This window comes from Dasypus novemcinctus, chromosome 27 (assembly GCF_030445035.2).
Source record: "Dasypus novemcinctus isolate mDasNov1 chromosome 27, mDasNov1.1.hap2, whole genome shotgun sequence".
In the NCBI taxonomy this organism is placed as follows: Eukaryota; Metazoa; Chordata; class Mammalia; order Cingulata; family Dasypodidae; genus Dasypus; species Dasypus novemcinctus.
In genome coordinates this window covers 44827565-44847768 of record NC_080699.1, presented here as the reverse complement: position 1 = coordinate 44847768, position 20204 = coordinate 44827565, and the positions used below count along the sequence as shown (strand labels likewise).

At 61.3% G+C, this 20204-nt stretch overlaps 1 protein-coding gene across 4 annotated transcripts in view; it reads left to right on the top strand.

Annotated features, from left to right (window-relative positions):
- The first annotated feature begins 1706 nt into the window (after positions 1-1706).
- B3GAT1 (beta-1,3-glucuronyltransferase 1) overlaps positions 1707-20204 on the top strand; it is a 30368-nt gene continuing 11870 nt past the window's right edge. The window contains exons 1-2 of one of the 4 annotated variants that reach the window (XM_071212440.1): positions 1707-2136; positions 2541-2635. The gene's annotated coding sequence lies outside the window, so the exon portion shown is untranslated. Of the gene's footprint in view, positions 2137-2516; positions 2636-20204 lie in introns of those variants that run through there. The other 3 variants (XM_058289059.2, XM_071212441.1, XM_058289057.2) reach the window with 3 other exon arrangements.

Below are 20204 nucleotides of genomic sequence, written 5' to 3'. Positions count from 1 at the left end.
ATCCCCATCGTGGCCCCCGTACACACACCACTCACCCCGCAGGTTCCCTGGCTCACGGCACGACCCTGGGCAAACCACTTCCCCTCCCTGGGTCTCAGTCTCCCTGTTTGTAAATGAGGAGCAGGAAGTAGAATTCACCAAGGTCATTTCTGCCCTACCATGGTGACTCTGAGACTGGCCAGAGGCAGGTCCACACTCCCACGGCCCGACCTCCCCTCTGTGCTCCCTTAGGCTCCCCTATCCTGCACCTGCCCTTCTCTCTCCCTCCTGCTGGGGTGGGAGCCAGGGACTAAGCAGGATGTGGAGAGAAGGAAAAGAGCAGGAGGAAAGCACGGTCTCAGGCATGTCTCCCTTAGCAGAATCTACAGAAGCAAGTGTTATTTCAGAAGGGGAAGCCAGAGCAGGTCTTACTGTAATTCCTGCTCCATTAAGAAAATGAGGAAATGATCTCAACCTGCAGCAGGAAGTACTCGGATTAGAATTGGAAGAACTTCCTGGCTGAGGGCAGGAATGGAAGACGGAGTGAGAGGGGAGATAGCTGTCCCTAGAGGTGGCAACTGATACTTTCAAATGTCTGTGAGGCGGCGCATTTGGTGGGGTCCTTTCCCACTTCAAGGTCTCAACTGAAGTGGCTGGTGGTGCAGCCCTGCCCCTGCCCACACCACACACACTCAGTGCAAAGAGCAGGGCCTGGCTGGGGACTGCCCAGGGAAGAGAAGGGACGGGGTGGGAGCCCCAGGATTCTTAGCACCAGCCCCAAATATGTAGAAACACACAGCTGGGATGCAGCCTTGGTTTAGCAGTACCTGGAAGTGGGGCCACAGCGGCCGCTGGATTAGGGAAAAGGCATCAGCTCCTATGGGAGAATGGCACTCACTAAATAGCAGGCGTTGCTGGCCCCACAGAGGACAGCAGCCCGGCTACCAGAGCTGGCCTGGCCCTGCGGCTGGGAAGGAAGGGACACTGGTGTGGCTCTGCCTACAGCTGTCCAAGAGGAAGCATTGGGAGGCAAACCTTTAACACACGCACAAGGATATGAAAGGATTTTGGAAATACTCCCAGAGACGGCTCCAGGGCACTGCTCCATCTACTCCTGCACAGGTGTGCACACGTGTAAGTCACGGGTGCGTACACACGTGTGCACACATGTATGGCATGCACACATGCGCGTGTAGATACACGTGTATGCATGCACATACACCTGTGCGCACACTTACACACACATACCCACGGGTCCTCCCCGCTGACTCCAGCACACTCAGGTTTGGAGCACGCAGCTGCTCCTTGGCCCAATTAGCTCCTGGAAATTTCCTGGATAGCTCGCTGACCCCCTCCCTTGGCTCCTCCGTGCCCCTCCAATCCGTCAAGTTCCAGAGCCAGCTCCTTTCCAGCTCCTTCCCCACCCCACACATGGCTCAGAGGCCATCTCTTTGGAATGGCCAGGGGACTGTCCCGGGTGGTGGGTGGCAGGGAAGGCTCACCCAAGAGCTCGGCCATCAGGTGGGGCCACCCTATGTGCCCCTGCCTCCTCGGGACCTCCCTCTTCCCCCACCCAGCTACCCTTGCATGTTGGCAAGGGACCCTCGGCCCCGACCGGCCACCTCCCATTCAGTCCCAAAGGCAAGAAGGGAGCTCGCTCCCTCCCCCTCCCCAGCTCTGCCTCAGCCCCAGAGAACCGCCCCGCGACAGTCCAGCCGGGAAACAATCCCCCTTTGAGAGAAGCTGCCGAGCTGGGCGCCGGGAACAGCCGGGATGGAGGCGGGGTGGGGGCGGGGGTGCAGGGGACTGGGGCCCGGCGAGCTTCAACTCTGGAGAGGAGAGCCCCAGGGTGCGCTCGGACCCCGCCCGCGACCCCCTTTCGGGCTCCGAAAGCGGAGTGGCCGCTGCTGGGGTGACGGGGGTGCGAGGGGGGTGGGGGGACGGCGGGAGACCGCTCCCTGAGGCGGGGCCTCCCCGCCCGCCCGCCTCCTCGCCCCCCGCCTCAGCCGGCGAGGTTGGTACGGGCCGTTGGCAGTGCGGGTCCCGCCGGCAGCGCGCGCGCTCTGGGGCGGAGGAGGGGGCGGGCGGGGAGGGGAGGCGCTGTCACAGCTGCCAGCGGCCCCGCGCATCCGCCGCCGCCGAGGGCACTCCGCGCCGGCTCTGCGCGGCTCGGCTGCGCGCCCCGGCCTCCCCCCCCCCCCCGGCGCCCCCTTCTCGGGCTCCCTCCTTGCACCCCCATCTTCCTAAGCCCCGTGTCCCCCTCTCTGGCTCCCTCCCCCCACCACGCCTCCTGTCCCCCGCGTCCCCCTCTCCGGCTCTCTCCTCCCTCCTCCTGCCCCCCGCCCCCCTTTCCGGCTCCCTTCGTCTCCCCCGCCTCCTGCCCCCCGCACTTCCCAGGCTCCGGCCGCCGCCTCGCGGAGCCCAGAAGGTGTGGGAGCCGGGCCGGGGTGGCGGCGCCGGGCCGGGGGCGGTCGGGCGGGCCCCGCGGCTATGAAGGGGCGCCCGGGGGCCCGGAGCCCGAGCGCCCCCGCGGAGGGAGGCGAGCGCGCCGGGCCGCGCAGCCCAGGGCAGCAGCCTCGGGGCGCCGGGGCCGGGGAGTAGGGGCCGCCCGCGCGCCATGGACCGAGCCAGGGAGGATTCGGAGCCGCCGCAGCAGGTCAGTGCCCCGCGCCCCGCGCCGCGCCCGCGCCCGCGCCCCTCGCGGCAGCACAGAGCCCCTTTATGCGTCCCCATCAGTCCCCACGCCAGGTCCTCCCGGTGGGAAGCGGGGGCGGGGAGCTGGCAAGGGGGCCGGGAACCCGGCAGGGGGCTGCAAACCCTGCAGGGAGGGGAGAAGCCACGCCGGAGCGGCCGCGCGCGAGCCTGGGCTTAAGGGTTCTCTCCACGCGCGTCCCAGGCCCTGAGCCTGCCAGTCCCCTCCTCACCTCAGCAGGTGGTTCTGGGGGCCTAGAGGAGAAAGTCAGGAGCCCAGCACCCCACTTCCCGCCCCCCGCCCGTCACCCCCCGCAACTCTTAGCCCCTGCATGAGAACGGTTTTCAGGGGACCCGAGCTCTGCAGCCCTGCTGGGGGTGGGGAGAGGCTGAGAGGCTCAAGGGCTCCAGGGGGCCAGGAGGAGGGTCTGCCCCCCACCCCACCCCACCCCACCCCACCCCGAACCTGGGCCAAGGCTGAGCTCCTGATTCCACGAAGTCAGAGCCTACAACTTCAGAAATGAAGCTCAGAGGCGCCAGGCAGGGGGGAGGGGGCAGCCTGATGCTGGACAGCTACGGTCAAGAGAGCCCCCTTCCACGCTGGCACACAAACACCAAGCCCAGCCTTGACCCCGCTGCCCCTCTCCCCTTCCCGGGTCCAGCCAGGCCTGGTTCGTGGGGCAGGAGCTAATCCGGCTTTTAGGGAAGCTGGGGGCTGAGGCACAGGGGGTGTCTAAGATACAAGGACGGGATGGGGTGCCTTTGACCTTTGCCAGCCCAGCTGCTGGAGGCCGCGCTCCTCGCTGGGGAGCAGTCTGGGTGCCATGCCAGGGCCCTGAGCCCGGCTGCGCCGCAGGCTCTGTTCCCACGGACTGGGTGGAGGAGTCCTGCGGAGAGCACCTGAAGTTTTTGTGTTCCTTGGAAATGGGAGGCACAGTCTCGAGTTCCTGGGGCAGTGGGCGTGTGTGATCTCCCAGGATGGTTGTCGTAGGGCTCCTGAGGCTTTGTCTTCTGCTCCCTGCTTCTCCCCAGCTCTCCCAATAGAGACTGGACATTTCCTCCCAGAACTGCTTAGGGAGGACAATGTTTGGCCTTACCCAAACCAAGCATCCAGCCTTCCCCTTCCCTCCCATTGAATGAGGACACTTCCTCCATGAGGCCCTCGGTGGTTGCCCGCTCCACCCAGCCTGTGCCCGGCAGCTGCAAAGCCTCTAGCCGCGGCCTTTTCCCTCTCGGAGCAAAAATGCTTGGCTAGTGTTGATGAAACAGAACGGTGCAAAGCCTTCCCATTCAGCAGTTTGCTGTTCTCAGTTCTGCCCGACCCTTAGATGCTAGAGGCCACGGTGCGTGCAGGCACATCAGAAGCTCCTGAATAGAAGTTGAGTGTGTGTGCATAGGCTTGTGGGTGGGCTGGTCCCAGTGGCCCCACCGTAAGCTGGAAGCAGGTAAATCGCTGAGATGGGACACTCCCACAGCAGGACTGGAGCTGGTGACAACGGAGGAGCATGCCAGGGGCTGGCCCCGCCTCCTCCTCCGGCCTCTGATAGACCTAGATTTTTCCACTGTCGCCTTGGGGGCAAGGGGAACCCCCATCGGCCGTGCTCTCCCAGGCTGTGAAGCTCAGGGTGATGGAGCGTGGAGGAAGGCGAGCTACGAGGGGAGCTGGGATAGGGGAGGGCGTGCCTGGGGTGGCTCTGAGGGGCACAGCGGTGTCTGAGAGCCCCTCTGCTGAGAGCTGGAAGAGAGGACGTCCAAGATGGCACAGAAGGAGGCCGAGCGAGAGGCAAGACAAAGACGGCCAGCACACTTAGACACGAGCCAGGGTCGGGAGCAGGGCGGCGGGCTCGGCGGGTCCGGCGCCTTCCCCAGCCGTTGGCAGGGGCCTGGCGCCCCTCGCGTGCACTGTCTGCTGAAGCCGCTCTTTCCTGTGACTTTAGGAGTGCAGGGTGGTTCCAGGGAGGCCCTGGGACAGAGGGGTGTGGCTGAGGGCAGGGGTCCCAGGAGCCTGCAGGGCTTCGGGCCCCTTCCCCGTGCAGAGGGCCCTGCTCTCCATTTCTAGCCTCTCCCGCACCCCCCGGTCCCGGAATACAGCAGGTGGGCAGGCTGGCATGGGGGGAGATGCAAAAGAGAAGAGCCTTCTTCATGGAGACCCCCTCCAGGCTTCCAGGCAGGAGACCCCCACCGAAGCCCGCAGCCGGGCATGGAAGCTTTGAGGGCAGGGGCCGCCCAGGGCCCCCCCCCCCCCCCCCCGTCCCCAGAGCCCCTGGTTTCTGCAGGCCTGTCACCTGAGGAACCCCGTCTCCCAGGCTCTTTTAGGAGGGAGTGTCGTTTGAATGCTAACCCAGCGAGTTTACTTCATACGCCCCTCCCCCACGTTCTTCCAGGGTCGGGGTGGCTCTAGAATTGGGAATGGAAATTCTCCAGCCAGGCCAGCCTGGAGCCGGTCGACCCGAGGCCGCGCTGCCTCTCCCGCTCTCCCCATCAACCCCGTCTCATCTCCCACGAGTGCAGGCTCGGGGCTGGACCTGCCCATTCCGCCTCCAGCCCAAAGCCCCCAGCGAGCCTCTGCTGGCGTGGGTAACCTCTGTTTGCCTTCCAGCCTCCGAGGAATTAAGAACGACTGCGGCAATAATAATATTTTCATGTTTAATTAGTGTTAAATTTAATCACTCCAGTCTATCAGCTAGCGGCTGTCTTTAAAAACTCTTGAAATCTACACCTCAAATCTGCAGCCTTATTATCCACGCCCAGGGATGGGGAGGTGGGTCGGGGTCACTCAGCGCCTGGTTCATGTCCACAGACAAATGAGCTCCTGCTGCGGACAACAGGTGCTGGGAACAGAAAGCGTCAGATCCAAAACCTGTGTTTTCTGTTTATCTTTGGAAGGGAGATGTGGGTTGGCTTTTTTTTCCCCAGCTACAGCAAATTTACTTTTCTAATAAGGTTTAACTTCGGCCAATATTAAAATGAGTCTGCCTTCGTTGCACACACACAGGCGGGGACAGGCCTCGGAGAAAATGCCCGCAGGGATTAAGGCTTTGTTCCCAATAAGCCCGAGAGTGGGGAGTCTAAGCCTGGATCTTCAAGGGCTGCCTGGAGTCCCTGGTCACTGGGCCACAGGGCCGGGGGGCAAGGGCAGGATTTCTCTTTCCTTCTAAGTGGGGTTTGGAGCTGGACACCCCTGCTGCCCGATAGGGAGAGGGAGAAGGCGTGGGGAAAGGCAGAGCTGAAGGCCTGGCCGGGAGCAGGTCCCCGACCTCCACGGCTGGCTGGGGGGGGGGGGGGGCGAGCTCCTCGGCCGCGCTCCTCTGTCCTTCCCTCCGAGGCGGCTGGGCCCGTCCCCCAGCCCTGAGCTTTTCTTCAGGCTCCCAGCTCGGCGCTGCTCACGCAAATGCCGCTCTGGGTCCCTCCCGGCCCAACACGGAGGGCGAAGTGGGCTGCTCTCCCTCCCGAGGGGCAGCGCTGTGGCCACCCGCTGCTCAACGGCCCTGTGGGGCTGGTGGCTGCCCACTGCACAGCACAGAGAACATTCCAGCATCCCTGCACGCACCACTGGCCCTTCTTCTAGATGGCTGGTTTAACAAGACAGTGGAGAGCATGGGCCCTGCTGCCTGCCGGCTGTGCGGCCTTGGGGTAGTACTTAACCTCTCTGTGCCTCCATTTTCCCATCTGTCAAATGGAGATAATAATAGATGTTCGTGAGGAGCGAGTGAGTCATTCCAGTTAATCACGTGGAACACTCAGAGCGTGCGACAGTGAGTGCTCAGCCGTCTTTGTCGTTCGTGGATTCAACCAACCCTGACTGAGTGGCTGACTTGGGGCCAGGCACCCTCAGACCTCAGCACGTGGGCTGGTCCTGCCTGCAGCCCTCAGGGGTGATGAGAACACAGAGCTGACCACTGAGCCACCCCCACCCAGCAAGGTAGAACAGGAAGAAGGCTGTGCGCGAGTCTGTGTCGGAATCGCCCCCACCAAAGAGCACCTCCTGAGCTCACATGGGTTCCACACGAGAGGGGCCAGGGGGTCCCAGCCAGTGGCCACCAGCGGGCGGGAGGTGTCCAGCAGAGCGCCCTAACCAGCCCACCTCTCCCTGGGCCTGGGGGGCTTGGAGGCCGTGGTGCTCTGGAGGGGCCTGGCCTGGCAGGACGCAGACCAGCCCCCCGGGGTCAGTGAGCACAGTGCAGCGGAATCGTTGGGGGCCTCGGTCCCCTCTTCACACTCGAGGGGAATGGAGCACGTGAGCATCTCCCAGTCCCACACAGAGAGCGAACCTCTTCACCTCCTCTACCCCATGCCCGGCGCCGGACGCCAGGTGGGAGGAGAGCCTTCCAGACAAGCTGCGGCTGGTCAGAGGGAAAGGAAACAGGCCCGAGGGGTAAGAATCTGCTGCCCGTGGTCCCAGCCAGCCTCTGAGGCCTGTCCCACAGTTGGGGTTCTGTGGCTCCCGGCTGCGTCCTGAATTTCACCGAGAAGGAAACAGACACCCAGAGAGGCCCCCAGGCGTCTGAAGGCACACAGCAGGTCGTGCTCGGCCTGACTGCCCGTGTCTCCCCGTGCTCCCGTGCTCCGTCCCAGGCCCTCTGTTGAGCTGCTTTTCCTCCTGGGGGTGGGGACAGATCTGTTCAGGGGCAGAAGCAGCAGCAGGGTGAGGGTGAGAGCCCACAGGAGCCCCTGGAGGCCCCTGGCATGCCGGCCGGCCTTCTCCCCACTGTCCGGCAGTGGGGCCCAGGAGCTGCCCGTGGCAGGTCTGGGGAAGGTCAGGTCCTGCGGGCCCCGTGGCAGAGTCGAGGTACGCACAGAACGTTAAGGAAGTCAGTGCGAGTCGTTGGCCTGGCGTACAATACGTCCACGCACAGACCCCCAGCCCCGGCTCGTCCTGGGGGCAGTTGGCCTGCGTGAGCCGCACGGGGCGTCTATGCCTTAAACCTGGGCTGAGGCTGTCCTAGCCCAGACGTGCAGCCCCCCGGGGTGCCCTCGGGGTGTGTTCCTAGGCCTGTGGGAGTGTGGGGGTGGCTCTAGACCCACAGCCCCATCTCCACCTTCCTGACAAGCCCCCCCACAGGGGACGTCAGCATGGGCTCGCTGGGGCTCAGCGAGTTTAATGAGCGGCCGGGAGTCAGGAGGTGGGGGGTCGGGCCGTTCCTGGGGCCTATTACCAGTCCCCACGGCATGCCCTCTTCTCACCCTCTCCCCGTCAGCTCCCTCTCCCTCGCCTTCCTCGCGTCAGTGACTCCAGGGCAGGAGGGACCCCAGCACCCCCAGCCCTCCTGGTCCTGGGGAGGCTGCAGGGCCACAGCGGCTGCGGCGCTCGCGTTGCGCAGCCGGCGGGCCGGCAGGCCCTCTCCTCCCCGCCTGCGGGTTAGGGGCACCTAAGGCCTCTCTCTGGGCCTGTAATTTGCTTTTTCAGTCAGAGTTTCTGAACTTAAGGTGAAGTATTGCTCTCCTAACTCATTCTTGTCAATATCATCTCCTTCTCCCAACCGTAAATCTCTCTCCAGGAAACGAGCGTCCTGGCGCTCAGGCTCGGGCCCCCGCCCCCGGCCCGTGGCCGCTGAGGGGTGGCTCGCGCCCGGGCTGCGTCCTGCCCACGCGGGGGCGCATCTGTTTGTCCAAGGGCTGCTCCCTTAGGTGTGCCCGGCACCCGGTCACCAAGGCCACCCCCAGGGGACAGCCAGCAGGGAGGCACAGAGTGGCCCCCAGGGGCCAGAGCCCAGCCTGGCCGCGGGAAAGCCCCCGACTCAGAGATCCGGGCCCCGGGCTGCAGCCTGCGGGACCCTCTCTGACCAGAGCTGCCGGGTGGCGGGGTCTTTGGTGCACTTGGTGGCTCTCCTGCCCACCCTTCCTGGCAGGGAGCGCCCAGCGTGAGGCAGACCCACCAGACACCCCCGGCGCCAAGCCGGGGGCCAGGGGTGCAGGGGGAGTGGTGTTTGGTTCGAGCTTCCAGTTCCGTTCATTCATTCACCACCTCCCAGGAGCTGAGCCCTGGGTGGGACACCCTACACGATGAAAGCTTGACCTTGCAGGCCCAGCTGAGGTCGCGAGGTGGCGGGACAGTGAGGGGAGAGCATTTCCTGAAGACTCCGCCTCCTGCTCCCAACTCCTCCCTGCCCCCCACCCTCCCCCAGGGGTCCTGAGAGGGAAGTCTGCCCATTCCACCCGGATTCCTTCCCAGGACAGGCCCGGGAGAGCCAGGAGGGCGGGTGTGGGAGCAGTGCTCGGTCAGCCCGAGCCTGTGCCAAGCGGAGCTCGGCGGTGATCCATAGCCGCCCTGCAGCGGGCTGGATAACGTACGGCCTGAGAAACACGGAGATAGTGTCAGCATAATCTGCCATCTGCAGCTCGAGATTTAGGGGCCGCCTGGTGCATCCCATGCGCCTGGCGGGCTCCCTCTGCCCCCACCCACCCCCAGCGCCTGGCTTTAATCTCTTCTTCTCCAGCCCGTGGGTTTAGCAGACTCCCTGGGGGAGGCACCCTGGAGGCACGGGGTGAGGGACAGGGGATGGGAGGGATGAGGAGGGGTCCAGCCGTGATGGCCCACCCAAGCCCCAGGGCACAAGCACTCAGGGCTCAGGCAAGAGAAGGGCAGGCCATGGGCCTCGTGGCCTGTGAGACTGCAGGTCCTCTCTGGGCATGGGGGAGCTGGGCCCCCGGTGGGGGGCAAGCAGGGACGTTGGGGGCAGTATAGTGTGAGCTTCGGGGTCAAACCACAAGCTCACGTCCCAGCCGGGCCTCGCGGCTCTGACCCTCAGTTTCCAAATCTGTAAAAGAGGGATAACAAAACGGGTGCCCCCGAGACAGCCTTGCCAAGGCTGCAGGGAGAAGCAGACGTGAAAGACTTCGCGTCCTGGGATGTGGCCTCGAGGGGGAGCCCGGGCTGGCCTGGGGAGGGCGGCAGGGCAGGGGGAAGCAGGGCCAGAGGTCCCAGTGCCAGGGGACTGGCCTCCTCTTGGGGTCCAGGGTGCCTTCTCCAGGGGCCTGGGCCACTCCCACCCACAGCCCTTTTGCCCCTCTGCCACGGCTTTCCGTGGAGCGCAGCTTGGGGAAAGCCATGTCCTTGGGAAGGAGGAATCTGCTGGAAAAACTTCCGCAGAGGCCGGTCAGGGCTGATGCCGTAGAGAAGGAGCCGGGTGTGCCCCTTTTCTCCAGGCACTTGGGTCCAGCTGAATTTTAAAACAGGGTGGTGGGTCGGAGTTATTACCGTAATGACTGTCGCGCTTTATGCTCTCTAACACTTCCGGTGCTAATTGTGTGCCGGGCTCTGCTAGGCGTGCCCTAGGCTAGATGATGCCCACGGATTCCCCACTGAAGACCCTAGAAGCTGACGGCCGGGACACGCCACATAGGCCTCTGGAACTCTGAGTATGGTTGGGAGGCCTCCACGTGGGGAGAGGCCCAGGGGCACCCTTACGCATAAGCGGAGACACCATGGGAAACTGAGGCAGAGCAGGGCCTGTGATGACACAGTGCTGGGGGACAGGCCAGGGCAGCCGCTGCACCCTCCTTGCATTCACCCACGGCCTCGAAAGCTCCAAGGGCAGGGCCAGACTCCAGCAGCCTACCTGGTCTGCTTGGCTGGCCTTGCCGAGGCCACCCGCCCTGGTCCCCTGGACCGCCCGGGGTGCAGGGTGTTTGCTCCATGGGTGCCCCAAACATCGGCTGAGTCCTCCCTGCAGGGAAGGATGCCCCTGGAAGCTGAGGGGTCTTCGTTCCAGGCTGTGCAGGCCACCCCCGGCTCAGCCTTCGAGGCCTCTGCAAAGAGGGTAGGATCCGATGAGGGCTGAGAATCGAGGATGCTGGAATCTCTCTGAGTTCTGGACTGTTCTCTCAGCCTCGGTCCTTGCCCTTGTCTGCGTGGGGATGGGACCCCGGCAGTGTGGCCGCAACGCTGCAGCTCTGTGCACAGCTGGTGACTCGCCACCTCTCCCCGCCAGCCCGCTCGTGGCGGCACTTAGCCCCACTCTGTCCCCCTCCACGCCCAGCCGACCCAGCGTGTCCGGCTAGAGCTCTTCCCAAGGTGTCCTGAGCTGCCGGCCGGCCTCTGCGGGCTCCCTGTGGGCTGAGCGCGATGGCCTCCCTGGCTGAAGGCGCAGAGCCGCGGGAAGGCTCCTGGCATGAGAGAGCTGGGCCCCGTTGCTTCCAGAGCCCCTCCCGCAGAAGGGAGCCCTTTCTTGGTCTGCACGTTCCTAGAGGCAAGGCCCATTGGCGTGAGGGTCTCCACTGGGGGCGAGCAGGGACGGAGCTGGGTGCTTGGGGCAACTGATGCCCCAGTTTGCCCGGAACAGCCTCCGTTCGTGCCTGCGGACGGCCCATTAGTCCCGTCGATGGTGTTATCAGCCCATCTCACTTCCCAGGCGTCCCAGTTTAGATAGCAGCGCTGGCGCTTACGGGCATGCCAGGCTCTGCGGAACAGCCAGGAGGAAGCATTTTGGCTGCATGGAGGGAGAGGGATGGCGGCAGGGTGGGGAGCGCCCCTGGGCAGAGCCGGCCCTGCCACCCACTGTTCCTTCCGGGCAGCGGCCCCAGGCCAGGGAGGTGACCTTGCTGCCAGGGCCCTGCCGTGGCCATCGTCCCAGCAGAGGGCAGGAGCACTCCTGGGGCAGTAGACCTGAGTACCCACTCCACCTCCACGCGCCTCGCCTTCTCCATCTGTAAAACCAAACATGGTGTAGCAGTTTGGCACTGTTTATGAATTCCAAAAATAGATACTGGATTATGTTTATAAACTGGTCTGTTCTTCTGGGCATATTAGATTATAATGGATTCAGAAGTTTCACTTTTTACTGGATCAAATAGTGATTAAGGCTTTGATTGGGCCACGTCAGGACATTGAGTCCCCCCCTTTGTGGGCAGACACTGCAGAAGAGTTAGTTGGAGTTTTGGATACTGGAGCCCTGGGAAGTAAACACACAGGAGAAGAACACAGAGGAATAGAGACAGCTCCATGGACACAGCAGAGACCCCAGGAAGAGAGAGAGCCTGATAGTTCACAGCTGACCTTGTGGAGAGAGCAGAGCAACTGAACCCAGAGAGGAACGAGCCCTGGGAGAGACACAAGATTTATCCCAGCCTACAGCTGATACTGGAAGAAGCTGGGACCATGAGCTTTAAGAGGGAGAGGGAGCCTGAATCTTGCAGACATCAGCAGCCATCCTGCTCCAACACGGAGCCAATGACTTTGGGTGAGAAAGCACCTTTTACGGCACCTTGAGTTGGACCTGTGACTGTAAGCCTCTACCCCAAATAAATACCCTTTATAAAAGCCAACAGATTTCTGGCACTTTGCATTGGCACCCCTTTGGCTGGCTAAAATACATGGGTGTCCCAAGGATTTGATGATAAGATGAGATAACCCATGGAAATTGTTCGTTGGCCCCAGGCAGCACTCAGCTGGAGTATCAGCAGTTGCGGAGCACTGCAGAACCAGGGACCCAGACTCTCCACACCACCCCTTCAGAGTCTGGGTGCCCAGGGCACACAGGATAACCTTTCATTGGAACTGAGACCCAGTGGGATTCTCCACCAGGGCTCAGGAGCTGTCACACAACCCCACCCAGAGCGTGCCCACACGGGCACAAGGAGATGCATGCGTGCATTCTGATGGGGTGGGCACAGGAGCACACGCATGCGCGGGACTGCATGGAGCATGGCAGCTGCACCTGGGAAGGCAGGGGAAGGGGGCTCCCCTGTGCTGGGACAGCCTCGGTGAGTGCCAGGCCTGAGTCAGGTTCTAAATACCACCCCTTCCAGGCAGCGGCCCCAGGCCAGGGAGGTGACCACACTGCCAGGGCCCTGCCGTGGCCATCACCCCTGCAGAGGGCAGGAGCACTCCTGGGCAGTAGACCTGAGTACCCAGTCCACCTCCACGTGGTAAGGCCAAGGCTGGACCTCATGACGGGAAGTTGTGTCCTCTGTCGATCCCTGCCCTTCTCCTCCTCACCTGCCTCTTCTCTCTGGGGCTAAGTGGGGTCTTCAGGATCTGTAGTTTTGTCCTGCCTTCCAGCAGCCCAAAGGTCAGCCGGAGGGAAGCAAGGCTAAGCAAACCCATGGCAGGCCCTTTCCAGGCTGCCAGGATGACATTACCTTCATTTATTGGACGCCAACCCCATCCTGCTCATAACCCAGAAAGGGCTCTCTTATTACTCCCATTTTAGATATGGGAAATCCAAGACCTTGCCAAGGTTGCAGAGCAGGGAAGGAGTGGTGCTACTTTGGCATCCAGGGCTGCCTGACTGCAGGGCTCAGCTTTTCCCACTGCTCCCCCTCCACATACCTCTCTTCTGGGCAGAGCAGACCAAAGTGAAAATGCGGGAGGAAAGAGAAGGATGCAACTGTGGTCCTGCCATCATCCTCCAGAGCTCTGGGGCCAGGCAGGGCATGAGGAGCTAAGGTCAGGAGGTGACTTGGCCAGAGGCTGCCATCTGCCTTTGTGATGGACAGACTGAGGTGCCTCCTTGGTCCCTGTTGCCTAGCATTTGTGCATTGTGTGATCCTCTCCCAAGTGGGATGGCAGCTGTGCCTTGCTCTGAACACTAGGATGTGGAAAAGGAGATGGGACCTCGGCCCTTGACTGCAGATGTTATAGAAGGCTCTGGAGCTGGCTGGCTGATGGAAGTGGCCATGTTGGAAAGTCCCATGTGGCAAGGAGATGGGAGTGGCCTCTAAGAGCCAAGGGTGGTCTCTGGAGCCGAGGGCACTCCTGGAAGCCAAGGGCATCCCCCAAGGAGCTGGGGGCACTCCACTAGGAGCTGAGGGCTACACCCCCCCCCCACCAGAGCTAAGGGCACCCTGGGAGCTGAGGGTGGTCTCTAGAAACTGAAAGCATGCCCCCAGGAGTCAAGGGTGCATGCAGTAGTTTGAGACTGTATGTACCCCCAGAAAATAACATTTCCTTAGAACTAGTCCATTCCTGTGTGTGTGAATCTAATGTGTGGGACCTTTTATTAAACTACTTTGATTAGATTATTTCAGTAAGAAGTGACCCAGGATGGGTCTTAATCCTCTTATTGGAGTCCTTCATAAATGGGATGAATAAAGAGAAAGAAAACACACAGAAACAGTGACAGGGTGACACAGGAGCTCAGGGAGGAACCCGTGGAAGCTGAGAGAGGAAGCCGTGGAAACCAGGAAACTGAAAGCAACAGAGCCCAGAGGAGAAGGCAGAGGCCGGCAGATGCTGCCAAGTGCCTTATGGTAGGCAGCCAGCCAGCCTTTGGGGGAGAGCATCACCTGAGGTCTTGGTCTGGACATTTTTCTCAGCCTTGGAACTGTAAGATTTTAAGCTAATAATTCCTCATTGTAAAAGCCAACCCATTTCTGGTATAATGCATTTTCAAAGCCTGGCTAAGACGGCGCCCTTAGGAGCTGCGGGCACCCTCGGGAGCCACGGGTGCCTCTAGGAGCTGAGCATGACCTCTAGGAGCCAAGGGTATCTTCAAGAGCCAAGGGTGCCTCCAGGAACCAAGGATGGCCTCTAGGAGCGGGGATGCCCCAGGAGCTGGGGAGCCCCAGGAGCTAAGGGTAGCCTCTAGGAGCTGAGGGTGCTCCCAAGAGCCCAGCATGCCCCAGGAGCTGAGGGTGACCTCCACAGCCAGCAAGGAGCTGCAGCCTTCAGTCCTGCAGCCACAGGGCAGTGAGTTCTGCCGGCCAAGTCCAGTGGGAGCTTGGAAGCAGATTCCTCCACAGTCAAGCCATAGGATGAGGATGCTGCCCAGCCATCACTTTGACTGCAGCTTGTGATGCTGAGCAGAGAACCCAGCAGAGGTCCTCCAAAGGACCTGTGGAAACTCTGGAAGCATAAGTGTGCATTGTTTATGGCTCCTAAGCACCCCCTGCAAGGGGCTCCCCTCTCTCCTCACTCCAGGCCCGAGCTCGGTGCCAGAACCTGGATGGCAACATTCTTGCTGACATCTGGCTGCTCTCCTGTACCACCAACTCTAAAGACGGCCAGGAGCCTGCCCACCACCCCAGCTCATGTGGCCAGGACCAAACAGCCATGCACCAGCCTCACCTGCCTGGTCAGGACGCTGCACAGGGCTGTCGGCTGACTCGCACACACCCTCCAAGACTCCACAACCATCTGCAACCCATCCTCAGCATGCAGTGACACCTCCCACCCTGCACAGCAGCCCCTCGCCCTGGGCCTCCACTGCCTGGCCCACTGCACACAAGGGAACCCAAAGGCCTTGCTGACCACCCTCCAACTGCCCGCATTCTTCAAAGGTCTCTGTCCACCCAGGTCATCTGTGCTTGTGCCCTGCCCACCAATACCCCAGCAGAGAGGAGCAGCACATGAGGACCCCATGCAGTGAAGCCCCTGCCTTTTGCCCTGGAGCTTCCTGCGTGGGGTCTCCGGGCTGAGTGGGAGAACTGTCTGGAGACCACGAGCTGCATGGTCCAAGGGGCTCGGGTAGAACCCAGTGGGGCCCAGTGGTACGTGTTCCCCAGAATGCACCGGAATCAAGCTTCACTTGCAGAGTGCCACAACAGACCAAATTCTTATTTTCATTTTCAACTAAATCATAATCCAACTCTAACCAAAAAGTTACTTCTGAAACAATTGAAAGTAAAACAAAGGAATTACCTTTAAAAAAATAACAGATTACTGTTTGTGAAGCCATGCCACTGGAACAAAACCAGAAGATAAAAAATCTTCTTTACACCAAACCTCAACTGACCGACTATTCCCTTCTGCCCAAGTCACTGGCTTTGTTTCCCCAGTTCAAAGGAAACACGATGGCCTGAGGTCTGGAATCCATACCTGGCCTTCTGATCAGAAAGAACCGGAAATGAGAGTTAGTGGGGCCAGTCCGGGAGGCAGGAAGCTGGCAGCTGGGCCTTTCTGTCCTCCCCAGTAAGGCAGCCGTGAGGCCAGGGCGGGGGCAGAGAAGCTCAGGGCCAAGGCGGGGAGTCCACCTCTGAGTGAGGGGTACAGGGAGGCTGGGGGCGCGGCCCTGGGGCAGGTGGCAGCCGGGAAGGCACAGAGTCCGGTCATATCCGAGTCTCTTTCCAAAAAGGTTTGCCCCAATACGTTCTTGAGTTTTCAAGCATTAAACACCCAAGTGAGACTGGGTCGATTACTGCCCATCTTCCCACCAGCGTCCTGTCCATAAAATGAAAGCCTTGGGTTAAAACAAAAACTCAGGAAACTGGAGCCAGCCTTCCGAGAACACCTGTGCTTGCAATCGCAGCCCTTGGAGGTCAGCTGGAAGCCTGCCGCGGCCGGCCTGTGACCTGGGCCACACGGTCGCCGCTGGCAGCCCGGCCCCTTGTCTGTTCCTCACCTGCGGGTGGAGGTGGGAGGAGCCCAGGCGGTGGGTACCCCAGGAGAGCTCCTGGTCTAGGGGGAGTGAGTCGGGAGCTTGCACTCCCCACCCACAGCAGCCCCCCGGGGATCCCCGTGTCCAAGACAAAGCCGGGGCCTAGGGCAGAGCAGGCCCCTCGGACCTCCCACCCCGTGGGCGCAGAGGCTGCTGAGTCCAGCAGGAGGTCTAAGCCCAAGGGGTGCTGTGCGGGGCTGGAGGGCGGTGAAAGCCAGAACCGGGCGGGGTGGCCAGGGATGCAGGAGGACGGCGGCCCGTTAATGAAGTATGGATTGACTGCCCCGGATCTGATTAGCTCTGGCACCAGGCTTCTCCTGAGCAGCGGCAGCAGGATCAATGCTAATCCCTTGATCCCATTAGGTAGGGCCCCTGCTGCTCTCTGGGACCAGGCTGGGCTCCCTCGCTGGTAGGGCCCTGCCTGGGGCAGGGGAAAGCTGGGTGAGCAGCCCGTCAGCTGCCCTCTTGCAGAGCTCCTCTCCATGGGCCTCGCTTCTCGCGGCCACCTCTCAGTACCCACCCCAGAGGGCTGGGTGCCTGCCACAGCCACCCCGTCTCCCCGCCACCCACCCCGTCCGCACCCGCCTCCTGGCCCTGGCCGTGCGCTTACGGTTGAGGCTTGCTCCCAAATGGTGGGGCCCTCCTGGGAAGCAGAAGCTGGGCTGGAGGGACTTAGCAAAGTGCCGGCCGTTCTCCATTCAATCCAGAAGGCTCAGAACGGAGGCCCCCGGCAGGGCACGCCTGCCCGCCGCTCCCACCAGCAGCCCTGTCTGCTCCCAGCGGGCGGCCGCCCCCAGAGCTGTTTGCAACAGGCACGCAGCATCATATGCACCTGTGAGGCATGGGCCGAAAGGCCACCAGTGGGTTGTTCCTATGAAAACTAAGCTGAATGCTCTTGAAAGAATCCACCAGGTGGGTCTGGGGAAAATGTCCAAATTAGGTGAAGGCTTTGTGGGAAAGTCATAAAAATTCTGAGGACCTAGCACTCAGATTGCTACTCTGGTGCCCTACCTTGGCTGGCTTTCAAGAAGCCGAGCTGGAAATCCCGCAGAGGCTCCGGTGGCACTGTGGCAGCAGCGCTGCCCCGGTCCGAAGAGCAGAGGTGCTGAGAGGGGGGCTGTGGAAGAGTTATCACCTATTGGTCAATGGTGGGAACCTCTTCAATCCAGCAGCTGGCTCTTTTGAAAATTACTTGTTTTAAGTTGAAATGTTTCTGTGTCATTTTTGACAAATGTATATATCACTTTTAAGAGATTCTTCACTCTGAGTTTTTTATTAACTACTACTGTCCCCAATATTAGGATTTCTGAGCTCTTTGTCGCCTAAATCTGTTACCTGTATGCATGCACACGGAGGCACAGCCCTTACATGGGCAATTACACACCCTTACACACACGCCCCACCTCTCATGCACACACACACACATGCTGGCGTGCATGCACACACCCTTACACACGCCCCACCTCATGCACACACACCTCATGCACACACCCTCACTCGTGCACATGTGCACACACACGTGCCCTCACATACACATGCGGACGTGTTCTCTGCCATGCTACCTACCCTGCTGTGATGGTCTCTTCCTGCTTTAGGAAGGATTTAACCGAAGGGCCCAGTGCAGACTCAGTTAAATACTGAATGGAATGAATAAGCCCCCTCTTCAGGGGCTGGGGGCCCTTAGCAATTTTATTTGAACCCAGCAGGTGCAGAGAAGCTCCTTCCCAGGCCCGTTAGAGCCGCCGGCCTCCAGGCCAGCCCCACACCACCTGCTGCCTTGGCACAGCCGCCCCAGGCCCCCGGCCAGACGTGCCCACCTGGCCCTGGCTCACCAGAGCCTTCCCTCCTGGTCCAGACACCCTGCTTCTCCTTGAAGTTCACGACACCCAAGACCCCAAGACAGAGTCTGTGAACAGGTGTCCCCGGCGTGGCCAGCCTCCGTGGGTGCCATGGCCTTGGTGGGAGCCTGCATCCTGGGGAGTTGTCTTGTCCCCCCGCCTGACTCTTGAGCCCCCACCTTCTTCGTCATCCTCCTGGAACTTGCTGAGCCTCAAGTTGCTAAAATGGCAGAAGTGAAAGTTCATCAGAACATATCAATCCTACCTCCCTGTTTTAAGGATAAAGGTGTTGGCTAGAGAAGGAACCGCTTGTGGGGTCACCCGGGGGGGACCCAGGGGACCCAGGGGAGGATCAGGACACGGGGTGGGGGGGGTGGGAGAGACAGGATACCCAGGGGAAGGGGGCTGGACACCCAGGGGAAGGGGTCAGGGCATCCGGGGGAGGGGGCTGGACACCCAGGGGAGGGGCCAGGACACCAGAAAGGGGGGGGAGGCTAGGAACCCCAGCTTCCTGCCACATCCTGCCACCCGGTCCCACCCCTCCCTGAAACGCCTGTGCCCCCAGCCCATCTCGTGGATGGAGGCCGTGTGAGGACACGGGGGCACTTGCTGAGGGAGAGGGGCCGTGGCTGCCACACCCTCCCCACAGCGTGGCCGCCCTCCTCCAGCGTCGCCCTCCCCATCTCCCCCCGCACACCCTGCTGTCTCTGCCCCCTCCTCCTGCCCCGTGCCCCGGCCCCCTGGGCGCCCTCTGGAGAAACGGGCCGTTGTGCCTGTCTCCTCCCCCCGGGCCGGGCCGTGGGGGACAGAGCTGCAGGGCTGAGCTGTGCCCTGCACGCACCCCGCCCTCTCGTCCAGGAGAGGGGGGGACGGGGACAGCTGGGGCCTCAGGCCTGCGGGGGACCTGCCCCCTGCCCAGCCCCTCGGCCGGCTCCCTGCTGGACAGCTGGCTTCCTCCGAGGCTGGGGGCGCTCTCTATTCTGCTTAATAACCGCCTGGTAATTAGCTCTACAATTTTGCTACTATGCTTATAATAGCTTCCATTAAAGTTATGGGGTTTTCAAGCCGTTATGGCTTCCAGAGTAATTAATGCACAACTGAGTTTATTGCTAAGTTTATTTTTAGAGCTTTTCTCCCTCTTTCTCCCTCCCCTTCCTTTCAGGAGTTGTTTCTACCAAAAAGACTAGATGGGATCAGAACTCTCTCCCCACAGCCCCGCTGCATCCTGGCCACATTGTTTCCCCCCTCCGGCCCCTCCTTCCCGCTCCCGCCTCCAGGGGGCGCTGGAGTTGTGCTCCGGGACCCGACACGCATAGCCAGACTTGATGAAACTGCTTGGTTCTCAAATGGCTTACGGCTTTGGGGATGCTGTGATGGAATGGATGTATTTTGCGTATGGGAAGAGCATGTCTTTTGGGGCTCCAGGGGATACAGACTAACGGGGATTGGATCTTGTCGGGTTCCAAAAGGCACGTTCAGGTCCCAACCCCCGGTCCCGTGGGTGTCAGCCACTTGTGAAAGGACCTTTGAGGGTGTGATTAGTCGTGAAGGTGTGAGCACACTGAGTGAGGGCGGCCTTACTCATTACGTCTGTGGTCCTGAGACACAAAGGAAGGCGGTCAGGGAAAGACGCCAGAAGCCGGAGGTCAACAGAACACGGAAGAGAAGAGAGGACGCCGCCCTGTGCACTGCCACGTGGCAGCAAAGTCAAGGAAGCCCAAAGATTGCCAGCCAGAAGACGGTGACCCTGGGGGGAGCAAGCCCGCTGGCCTCCGAAACCGTGAGCCAGTGCATTCTATTGTTTGGTATTTGGTTCAGCATCAGGAAGCTGAAACACTCATTATTACTGCAAACAAGAGCCCCAGCACACCAGCCCTGCTGAGCAGGGGCCGGAGCTGGGGACTTTGGGCAAAGAGATGGCCCGGAAGTCAACAATGGAAAGGGGCAACGTGCCCACCAGCAGACATGAACGGCACGTACCAAATGGGTTCGTGGCTCACCTAACTCCTCAGCTTGCTCCATCCTGAAAAGAGAACCTTCACCAAGACTGAGGAAATCTGAAAGTGCTCCTTCGGGAGTCACCAAGAACACAGAAGCAACCCTCGTCAGGCCCAGCCTCCCGGCCTTTAGCAAACATGGCCCGAGGTCCTCCCAGCCACAGTGTGGCCTTGACCCAGAGCCCCCTCAGCCCTGTTGGTGGCCCAGGGCGGGCACAGGGGTTGGGGCTGTGGCACGAGGGCACTCCACTTCATCACACACCACACCTGAGGTGTGTGGGACACCAGGCTCGGCTGTTGCCGGGGATGTGGAAGAGGAGTGTGTGGGAGGCAGCATGTACACAACATACACACAACATATGCATGCCCCCTACACACACAAC